Source organism: Hirundo rustica, chromosome 19 (genome assembly GCF_015227805.2).
Source record: "Hirundo rustica isolate bHirRus1 chromosome 19, bHirRus1.pri.v3, whole genome shotgun sequence".
Taxonomy (NCBI): domain Eukaryota; kingdom Metazoa; phylum Chordata; class Aves; order Passeriformes; family Hirundinidae; genus Hirundo; species Hirundo rustica.
In genome coordinates, this window is record NC_053468.1 from 4,057,691 (window position 1) to 4,069,342 (window position 11,652).

The 11,652-nt window shown below is 43.6% G+C and overlaps 1 protein-coding gene across 1 annotated transcript in view; it reads right to left on the reverse strand.

Moving 5' to 3' along the window:
- The window catches only part of TAOK1 (TAO kinase 1), a 69,323-nt gene extending 57,999 nt beyond the window's left edge, over positions 1 to 11,324 (reverse strand). The window contains exon 1 of the mRNA XM_040082577.2: positions 11,218 to 11,324. The gene's annotated coding sequence lies outside the window, so the exon portion shown is untranslated. The remainder of the gene's footprint in view (positions 1 to 11,217) is intronic.
- Between the last annotated feature and the right edge of the window lie 328 nt (positions 11,325 to 11,652).

The following is an 11,652-nucleotide window of genomic DNA, read 5'->3' on the forward strand; positions in this document are numbered from 1 at the left end:
CTTCTCTCACTCTCTTTTTCTATTAAGCTAATTCCTGTTGTATAAAGTCAGCTTGAAAGCTCCTTTCAAAGAAAAAAGGGGGAGGGAGAAGAGGAAGAATCAGATCTGCTTGTTTTTTGCATTTGACATTCAGGTCTCGTCGCCCTGTTTTGTTTTCCTGGAGGACGCAGCGGCGCAGACCTCGCAGAATGATGACATCACACCTACAAAAAAAGCCAAACCCAAACAGGAGGGAAGCAGCTCTCTCTCAAACGAGCTCAGAACATCAGCTCTGCTTTTGGCCAGTACCTTTGGGACAACTCAAAACCAAATATTCCCTTCAGACCCCTGGTCTATGTGAGCAGCCCATGAAAATGGGGAAGGGGAAAGTCCTGCTCCTTTCCAGGCCAGGCAAAATCAAGTCAAAAGGTGTTTAGCTGCTGTTCCCCTCTAGAGATACCTTGAACACTACATTGTTTTCTGCCTGTTTATACCTGTTTTATTGCTGGTTAGGAGTTACACAGTCAAGTGGCTTTTACCATGATGAAAGAAAGCAAAGCACAGCATGTTTAAGTCAATCAGTAAATTGGAAGCTGCTCTTTCTGAAATGGTTTATAAAATTATTTTTCTGTATGAGGTAGGCATTCTGAGCAGCAGCTTTCCTGCAGAGCAAGGAGCCAGGCTGCACCAGGAACAGAGGAACTGCTAGGTGTGCATGCACGCAGAGTGCTGCACCTGCACAGGATAAAAACACACCTCTTGTGGTGAAAAGGTGTTCATACCTTGTCTGTATTTATTAAAACTCAGGAAAGGCCTTGCCAGAACATGTGCCCTCACTGCCCTACGTCACAAGGAGATTTACCCTTCATGTAATACCTGAACTCAACACATTGACAGGATTGGCAAGCTCAGAAGTAACAGGTTTTAAGTGAGAAATACCTATCAAATCTTGGAAGAAAATCTCCATTTAAGACACCAAACTAGATAGCACACGACCACTCTCCTTGCTGCAAACAATTTATGACGTAATTTTCACAACAACAACAAGCAGGAAAGAAACAAAGAGAATTACAGAAGTGGAAGTTACTAAATACTCAGTGGTCACATGGTTCCACTTATAGCTGCTGAACAGCACAACGGTGACAAAGCATTTGATTGCCTTCACTGAGATTTTTTGGTAATTGAACATGAAACTAAGAAGATTGCCACCTCTACCTTATGTACAAGCTGCATGCAGACAGAACACTAATAATTCCTCAAAGCAGCAAAACAAACCTAGACTTGCTATTAACTTAGGAACAATGCTCCAACAGGAACATCAGCTAACCAGGGGTTATTACCAGGTTTTGTCCAGAGAAATATTTTTAAAATATGCCCTCATAGAGGTTTTCTCATTCCTCTCCAGAACTCAAAAGGCTTGTTATTAATATTCATTAAATACTGGGAAAAGGTTCTTCATCCAGAGGGTGTTTGGGCACTGGAACAAGCTCCCCAGGGAAGCAGTCACAGGCTGAGAGTTCAAGAAGTGTTTAGACAATGGTCTCAGGCACATGGCAGGGTTCTTGGGGCTACAGGAGTTGAACTTTGATGATCCTTGTGGGTCCCTTTCAACTCAAAATATTCTGTGATCATCTACCTTGAGAAATCCTATCATAACAATGGTTGACTTCAGATCAAATGCAATTACAGATTTCTGTAAAGCAGCTGATTTTTTCTATAGAATTTGACTTCCAACAGTAAAACAGTAAGTGCATTCCAGTGTCTATCTTAAGATCTCAATCTCCTGCCCCAGCGATTAAAAGGAAGGAAAATGAGACAAGCAACTGCCTTTAAGGAAGCATCAAAAACAGGTGGTAACTCCAATCCAAGATGGAATTCTGCTGCTAAGTTTGAAGTCTGAGCTCTGTTGTGTCAGATGGGCCCAAAGGAGCGTGCCGAGTCCTGTTGGCTTGACTCTGGAGACCAGTCAGGACAGTCAGACAATGACCATCTCTGTAATTTTCTGTTTACATATTTACAGAATGTATTTAAGTGGTGAAACCGTATGTGTCATGTCCTTAGAAATGCTAATCACAGGCATGAAATCACATACAGAAAACCCCTAAATCAGCAGGTGCTCGCTGCCTCCAAACCAGAAAATAAGCAGACAAGTAGAATCACAACTCACACCATCCTCTCCTTCCACTCATGCTGCTCCATATCATCCTTGTTTCCCCAACACCTATGTAAATAGGCAGGTAGATTTTGCAACAGGCATAATAAACAGGTAGGAACTACTTCAAACCAGTACAGGTAACATTAGTTTCAAAGCTGAAAGCAGCTTTTGGAGAAAGCTTGCTAAATTTCACACTCTGCGTTTGTGGCAACCTGGAACAAAAGTCCCTCAGAAAAACAAGGTCCCAAAATATTTAGCACTTTCATAAAGGTACTCAGATTTCAAGGTTTTAATGCTTCTTTGGAGCTATTCTAGTTTGAAAGAATGACTGAAGCAACAAAATTCTTAGTTTCATTACTTCCAGGTAAGCCCCAGCTATTTTACTGCATAGATTGCCTTAAATGAATCTGCACACTGCAAACCTCTCTGCAGAGACAGGTACAGTAGAACCTAGAACAGATGGAAGTTACTGGTGATTAGCTGAGCAATGGCTCACTCTGCAATGCTTACGAATTCCAGACAGGCACGGGGACTGGAAACTCCTCTTCCTTCCCAGGGCATCAGGTGAGAACCCTTTCAGCTTTTTACAGCAATGTGCATTTACATTACGCACTAACTAGACCCTGAAGAAAAGGTGAGATTCATCTGTGGCAGAGACTGCACAAAACAGGGTGAAAAGACACACATTGCACAGATCTCCATAAAAATACCCAAGTATTTTGGGTATTGTCTCCAGACAATACCCAAGTCTTGCAATTTTATATGCACAGGAATATTTTCTACTTAAATGGGCAGTCCCTGGTTATCCCTGCGTGACTGACTCCAAAAATTAAAAAAAACCTTAAGTTTGTTGTTCATCAAGTTCGGGGACTGATTTACAATGCATTAAATGCCCTTTTCAGATTTACGTAAAGATAAAAATCAGCAGAAAGTCTCATCATAGTGACAAAGAATATTAAAAAATTCAAGATTTAGCCAGGTTATTCATGACCAGCATTAAATTGCCATTATGGTAAGAAAAATCTACATAGCATTCCTATGATGAAACAAGAAACCCCAACCCCTGCATTTTCAGCAGGTCAGGCAGACTTTCAGAGGGAGATCTGGGGCAGTGCTGCTGCTGAACCCTGAGGTTTGTGTTGCTCCACCACACCCCACAGGCAAAGCAGCATCTCCTACACTTCTGCTTCCACCTCACAACCTGGGAGGTGCTGATGCTAACTGGGGACCAAGGAGACAAATTCTTCTATCCCATCACCACCAGCCACGCTGAGCAAATTACTCATTTCTCCACTTGTACTTCTGTATCCACACCCCATAAATGTGGAAAATAAATATGCCTTTATCATCCATTTGAAATACCTTGAGATTTGTGGATGAAATTCAGAGCAGGGAATTACTATTATTATCCCGCTAATTCAGAGAAAAGTATAAAATCATCACATATGTAAGATAATATTTCTTTGCTATAGCTTGAATTTCTATTTGTGTATTAATATTTCATTTCTCTTATTAATATTAATTATAGCTATTTCTGTTTAAACATAAAATATTTGTAATAGCTACAGAAAAACATTGTGATTATACCAATTTATAGTCACTAGAGTAATTAATTTTCAGTACTGGAGATTCCCACAGCAATGGGAAGACCATTCAAATGAGGATCACACACTCTGGTGCTGGACCAGCCACTGTGGAAAAACTCCAGAGGCCAATATGATGGCCCACCTGCACAGTGATCCACAATTACCAATTCTAGCAACAGAGGAAAACATAAGAGACCTAAAATAATGTGCTAATTAGTATTTTCAAGATATAAGGGCCATTCAAGAAAACAGACTAAAATACTTGGGAACATTTAGGGGCTTTTCCAAAACATTTTTTTTTAAATCTGGGCATCAAAAATTCCATGTCAAATTTTTATTCAATAAACTAGCAAATAATTCTTTAAATGTTCTTTATGGTTTTGTGACTTATTATGAGCCAGTGAAGGTAAATCATGTACTTTATAAGTAAACTATTTTCACGTTAGTCTAGTATTCAAAGCACTCTGCTTGTTATTGTCAAATCAGAAACGAATCTTTTGCCCAGTCTTGTTTTTGCAAATAAATTTACATCATCAGTATTGTAATGAAATCAAAGCAAAGGTGAGGATGAAGACTTCCTTCTTCCATAACATTTTATTTTGGATAAAAACCCATGTATACAGACATCTTAAGTACAGATTATCTTAGAGTTTGGCTCCCTGTGCTCTGTCCTTCCAGTCAGCAACAGAAATGTTGAATTCTCTGGTCAGCTCAGGACATCTGTGTAGGTTGATCTGCTAAGAATGTGGTCAACTACTGACTTAGCAGCTGACAGCAACATCTGAGAGCAGAAGGAAATTTCTCCAGTGACTGTCATGCAATCACCTAAATTCAGCCCAAGCATCCTCATTAAGCCCTCTTCTCCCACCTCCATGGGTACTTCAGCTTGTACAAATCTGGCCACTCAAGGTGGCTTCTGGAATGGAGATGCTCTAGGATTTTTCTGCCCATGTATTGTGTCAAATGAAGGGAAAAATAACCTTCCATCACTTACAAAGGACAGATGATCAGCATTCAGATGGGTTCGCCTGCATTCTTGCTGCAAAACGGGCAGGTCCCAGCAAGAATTAAAAGGAGGTTCTACCACACACCTTCAGCCAGAGACTAACCTAGTTTTAAACACTTCAAAGCATGAGTTAGAGGGGGGTTTGTGTGGAAAGGGAAGAAGGAAAATTAAGCCAAAAACACAGGTAAGAATTCAGGGTTTGCCTATATGGCAATTAACCCATAATAAAAATGGAGCTTGGCATTCTTTGCAAGGCACTGCCTCTGAAGTGTATCATTATTTCCTTCCCAACTCTGACATGCATTTCTAGGAGACAGCAGGAATTTTTGTCAAGGCCAAGGTTACCCTCTTCTTTAACTAAGTTGGAAGCTCTCATAAAAACCACAGTCTTAAGAGCCTGGCTGCATTCTCAGGTGTACCAAGCAAGTATAAAGTGGGGTTTGTACCAGCTCAGCTGACGCCAGGGAAAATCAGATCACTGCACCTCAGTCTTTACGGGTAGCAAAACCACATCGCTGCAGTGAGTCCAGTACATAATTCTCAAAACAAGACTTTGATATGCAAAGACCAATTTAAAAAGCCCAAGGAGACACAGGGGAGTGTTGGATTAAAGGCAGAAGATCATGCGCTGCGCACAGACCCTGTGTTCTGTTTGACCCTCAAAGAGGGACACAGCTTACCTAGGGGTACAGGGCCAAATCGTACCAAAATAGATTCCAAACCCAGGGTTTAACTAGTTTGCTATCTAGGCCAGGAAACAGTTCTGGAACACATTTAACACAGTTTAATCGCATCAAATCACAGCTGGCCCAGAACTGATTTTAACAACTGTCAACTGCTCCTTGGAACAGGCAAAGCCAAAAAGATCACAGCATACAGTTTACAAAGAGCACAGAGACAACTCAAACATCCAGAGCAGCACCAGCAGCAGCGCAAGGCACATTCAAATCCCATGATCTTTATTCAGATTGGGTTACAAGGAAGTGGGAACTGGGAGGAGTTAATGTTAGTGACAACTGCAAGCCAGAACTAAAGGAGAAACATGTTGCACTGCCACTGGGACAGCTTGAGAAATCCTCATAACTGATGGAGAAAGTTACTGCACTACTTACTGGATACCCGTGGCCTATTTGAGAAACAGCACTAGCAAAAATAACCTCTCCTCATCTTGGCTGGGGAGGGAGGGACAGTCACCAATTAAAAGGGGATTGAGGTGGGAAATGAGAATTGCGTATTAAGAATGGCGAAGGGGGCAAAAATAACAAACGTGCAATAGCAGATGAGCTTCTTTCCAAGAAATCTCAGTACAACATTTCTCTCGGCATGGGCTCATGGGTCTGTTACTGCCCTTGAGCAGCGGAACGTCAGGGAAAAGGAAGGATTGTTGGGTGCTTGGAAAACTGAACACATTGATGGGGAGCAAGCCAAAACTGTTACAAGTAATGGTCCCTACCCACTTGCACTTGCATATTCCTCTTTCCCATGCTCCTGGATCCCAAAGCTTTCCAGACATTAGAAATCAGCCAGACTAGAGTCAACTGAAGCTGAAACAGCAACGCAAAGGGAAGGACTGATCCTAAGGACCTAACCCCCAAAATCTAGCAGTGCTCAACAAATGGCAGAAGGCTAAAGGGAAGAAAAGTAAGTTTTAAAGTTTAGATGAAATAAGTGAAAGGCTGAAAGCAACTTTATTCATATTTTAAGAATTCAAGTGTAATATATATCGGCTTTCAGTCTAAAGCTATAGCAAAAATCTCTGAGATTAACAGTAAACATAAAAATTTTCTTTTCAAATATGGATTGACAAAGCTGATGTGCAATAAAAGCTTATAATGAAACTCACAGGCACTGTTCCCCCACATTCTGATAGGAGGCTGCCCTCTAAACATGCTACACTCCATGAGCGTAGGAGAAAACTGTTTTTATAAAATTACATCTCACTCTAAAGAAAATATTTGCATGGCTGTAGCCAGGAGTGTAATAAGGGTCATTGGAAGATCACAGGCACAGAAAACTGAAGAGCCTGCCAGCTTTAGTTTTGTGACTTTTTACTTCTTTTCTTCAAGATCTAACTTTTCCCCCCAAACAAAACATTTCCAGCCTTTTCCATCCTAAGGACAGCACTCAATATGTAAATCTCATGCTGTCACCCCATCCTGACCCTTAAAGAAAAATCAAAACTGTTTCCAGCCAAGCAATACAGCAGGCAAAACTATGAGCTACCGTCCAGTTGTATTAAGAAGCCATCATCACTCTGACTCATGTTGGACTGTCCTCACCAAGCCCTAAGAGAAAGAAAAGCTCACTGCCAAGCTATAGGTGTGTAACTCATGCTGTAGATCTGTCCTCAGCAAGCCCTGATTAAAGTGGAGAAACTTCTCTGTTTAGACAAAACTTACTGCTGCTTTGGCAATTTCATGCTGTGTTTACAGTGGCTACCTTGCCTTTTCTTCTGGCAAAGGAACAAAGATTTAGCAGAATGTGGAAAAAAAATCAGGAGTAATAATGCACTGATTTCTGATCAAGTATTAGAAGTTCCTAATGGCTTTCCTTTCATAATTAAAAAATACTGTCATTCCAGTGATCACCAAATATTTGTTCAAAAATTGCTTTAAAAACCACTTTTGGAGCCCCCACTGTGCTGGCTAATGTCCATTGTGTTACTAAGGGCCTTCAGAAAGTATTCCCTCCTCCATGTTCTGTACTGTAAATGAGCACTTAGGCAAGAAGGAAAGAATAGTGTGTAAAAGCCAACTCTGCTTTTAAACAGCTCTCTATCTTTTCCTACTCTTTTCTGCATGCTTCTTCCTCTCAGACACTTTGCACTGCACCTCTAATTTCATATTTTTATATTTTAAATATTTTTCACAGGAAGGACTCTCTCTCTGGAACTTCACATGAGTGGATAAGTGATTTTCTGACCATTTGTCCATTCAATTTTTTTCAGTCTCTTCTCCACAGAGAAATCCATGCATGATCAGCAATGCCTCAGCATGCTAAAAACAAAGAATCCTGAAACCTAACCACTACAAGTTTAGCAAAAAGTGCCACCAGCCAGCTCTGTCTCTAAACCCCAATGCTGGCTGTGGTGGTGCAGCCCAGTCCCTGGGGTTGTCTCTAACCTCACCTCACTGTGCACTGAGCCATTTCAGATCACCAAGCTGACACAGAACTGTGTTTTTCCTTAGGTTAGCTTTCTGCTGGTGCAGGATCAAAGACCAGAGCCAATGGAGTGACACAAGGAGAAGCTGGTGGAGGACAGGACTGCGCACCTCAGTCAACTTCCAGCGTAAGGGGAACTCGCCAGAGAGCACCAGGCTGCACATACCAGGGCTTCATCCTGCACAGTGTCCCTCCAGAATGAGCACTTTGAGGAAAGGAGTAGGACATAATATTATAGAAGAAGGGACAGATGTGGGTCTCAGAAAGTATTAAATCATCTTGCTCTGTGTTGTTACAGGGAAGCTTGTCCCAAGCATGGTTAACCAGGAGAGGACATAACTGAAACCCTGCTGTCAGACCCAGGAAACTTTCCAGCTCAGACACGACTCCAGCCTAGGGCTGAAGTTCAGCTCTTCCCTTTGTCCAGGTTTACAAAAGGAAATAAAAGTAAAATCCCTGATGCTACACAGCATACTTGAACAGGAAAAAAGTAATGGCCACCCAGCACCACTGCCACTCAGAAGTCAAGAGCGTGGTTCACTCCTGGTAACACCAAAGATTTTTATAATCTCTAGTATGCACTTCAACCTAACAGTATGTTGTTTACATGATTTTAATATGAACAGGAACACAACAGAAAATACTTCTAAAGATAGCATCTTAGTGATTATGGGAGTGTTCTCCAAAACACAGCAAGAATGGAATAAGACAAGTGGTATTTACCATAGCTTCCTCACCACTTTTGGATCACAAAGAGAGCTAGATAAACCCTAATTATCTTCTTGCTTGACAAAATACCTATACTGTCAAAAAAACTTCTATGAGGCTTATTTTGCAAGTGACCTCACTCCCTACTAAGTTAGATCAGAAGTATATCCGTACAGAAGTGACAGATACGAGAGACAACAGCAGCAATACATCCAGTCTGTCTTTGCTAGAAAGTGAATTACACCTGAAAATCAAGTACCTGGAAATCACCTAATGTTGAGTATGAAAGGGTTGTGTCAAAGTGGAACTCACTACTGCAGAGTCAGCTACCTCTAACATCTTTAAAACAAATCTCTGAAATTGCTGCCATATCTATTGTTCTCTGCAAAACATCCTCATTACAGGAAATCCACTACTAGGATACATCTGAAGATGTAATTATTAGTGTGATATTTGCTTCTGTTCTGATGAATCTCACCAAGCATAAAACCTGAGACTGTCTTACTACTCATTAAAAACATGTTATTCTGGAGACAAAAACTGGTGAATAGAGCTAGAGATGAAAACTACACAACTGGAAATGTTATTTAGCTGGAAGTAAGCATTTAAAGTCCTTCAGTTTAGCTTACACTGGAATTTAACAGCAGTCATAGATAACTTTTTCAAATAGTCTAACTTGAGGCCTAAGCCCCTTATCTTTGCATAATTTTAATGCAAACATCTGGTCCTGTACACGCAACACTTAATTCAGTCTAGTTAAAAATAAAAATTACATCCAACTAACCGAAGAGTTTTTACTTCAGGCAGTTGTATTTCAGCAGGATTTAACCTAAAATTAAGCTGTTCTACCAGAATCACCTTCTCTTCACTGAGATACTGTTAACAGAGGAGAAAAACATTCTCTCAAGTTCAAAGGACAAACTGAGGTTCAAGTTTATCAATGTATTTCAGTCTACAGGAAGAGGAGTCCTAAAAATGGCAAACATACCAGTCAGAACTAGGCCAATGTTGTGGAGAATCTAATATGAAGGCTCAAACCAATCGTTGATTAGGTTTGCCCTTGGACATAAGTAGCAAAAATTATGACACATTACGAGGAGGCACAAAGGCAAGGAAAATGTAGGCTCAAAGTAGGCTCAAGAAAAGCATACCAAAACCTGTATTTATTGCAACAGAAGTTGTTATTCTGTAATTCTGAAATATGAAAACAAACCTTCCCCAGTGTCAAAATGTATCAGTTTTCCACGGTTTTCACTATTAAGTGCCATCTAATAAAGCTGTTTTTCAGACACTGAAGATCTGAACTATATTGTTCAATTACATATATATATATATATTTGGGGTGGTATTTTTGAAACGTTTAATCTGAAGCATTCCAAGCTGATAACCTTTATCCAAATACATAAAACAAGAGCTATGTCAAACGCACTATAAATAGCATTAATAGTAAGGAATCAATAACATCCAAACCTTTAGGTAACATCTTATTAATCCGCCCTTGGCATGCATGGGCACACTGCTGTAAGGGCTCTCAAAATGCAATAGTCAAAGGTGAAGGACACAATTTGTTCAACTAGTTAATGCAACTGCTATTTAACCAACAGAGCCACTAAAATGCCACCTAATGAAATACCCTGTACCATGATAAGCAGCAGAGACAAGCACGATAAACACGAAACGTTTTTCTAAGAGAATATATTAAAAGTCCTTAGGGCTGTTACCGATCTGTCATATTTTCTTCCGAAGGCATGTTAAGATCTACATTTGACAACAACCATTTTAATCTCTGGTTCTCTCCCCCCCCCATTTCTTGTACCGCGCCCAACACAATGGTACAACTGCATCTCCCAGGTATCGCCCTGATATTTATTTCTGCTTTCACAGTGACAAAGGTGAACTCTGATGCTCCAAAGATGCTTGCAGCAAAGCGGGGTGAGAGATATTTCTAACGACATACCCACACGCGGGTTACAGAAATCCAGCCTCCATGAGATGTTTTAATCTGACAAATTAAAATGGTTGGGAAACGCTATTTGGGTAACGGAATCGGCCGCCACATGCATTGCTGAGGGGGGAGCAATAAAAGGTCTTTAAAATAGGTCACTTTCAGCCAAATCCCACACCAGCACCGAACAAAATGGTATATACACTGAAAACTCACCGCTTGGGGAGGAGCGAGGTGCAGGGAGGAAAAAAAAAAAAAAATTATAAAGGGTGAAAAAAATAAAAGGGCATAAATCCGCGCGGGTCTCCGAGGGACCCCCAACCCTCTCTGGGGGTCGAGGCTCGGCCGGCGGAATCCCCGGGGGAGCCGCAGACAAAAAAGGGCCGCGGCGCTGGGCACGCCTGGCCGCGGGGCCGGCCCCGGCCCCAGCCCTGGGCCTCCGGCGGCCCCTGACAGCGGGGAACACCCCTCCGCCCGCGGCCGCCCCTCCGCGGGAAGCGCCATTTCGCCGCCCGCTCCCCCGCCGGTGCTCGGTGGCGGCGGCCCCGACCCTGCGGCACTGCCGCAGAGCGCAGCGGGGGAGGCGCCGGCCCCACCGGGCCACCCCCCCCCCACCTCCTCCCGCACCCTCCCGGGGCCGCCCCGGCCGAGCCCCCCGCCGCGCTGCCTGCCTTACCCTCCGCCGCAGCCGGGCTGGGAGCGCCGGTCGGCCCCCCGCGGAGGAGGAGGAGGAGGAGAAGGAGGAGGAGCGGGGCAAGGGGCGGCGGCCCCGCGGGGGGAGGCGCCCCCGGAGGGGCGTCGGGCCCGGCCCCCGCGGGTGCCCGGGCGCGGCGGGCACAAAGGCGGCGGGGCACGGCACCTAAGATGGCAGGGCGGGCGCGGCGGAGCGCTCAGCCGCCGCCGCCGCTACCGCCACCACCACCGCCGCTGCCTGGGCCCCGCTCGCCGAGCCGCGGCCAGGCCGCGCCGCGGAGGCGCGGCGTGCGGGAGGGCGGGCGGCGCCGGCCGTGCCGCCGCGGCGGAGCGGGTCCGTGTGCCGGGCCGCGATCGCTGCCGCCGCCCCGCCGCCACCTCCCCTCAGCGCCGCCCGGGCTCCGGCTGCGCCGCCGCC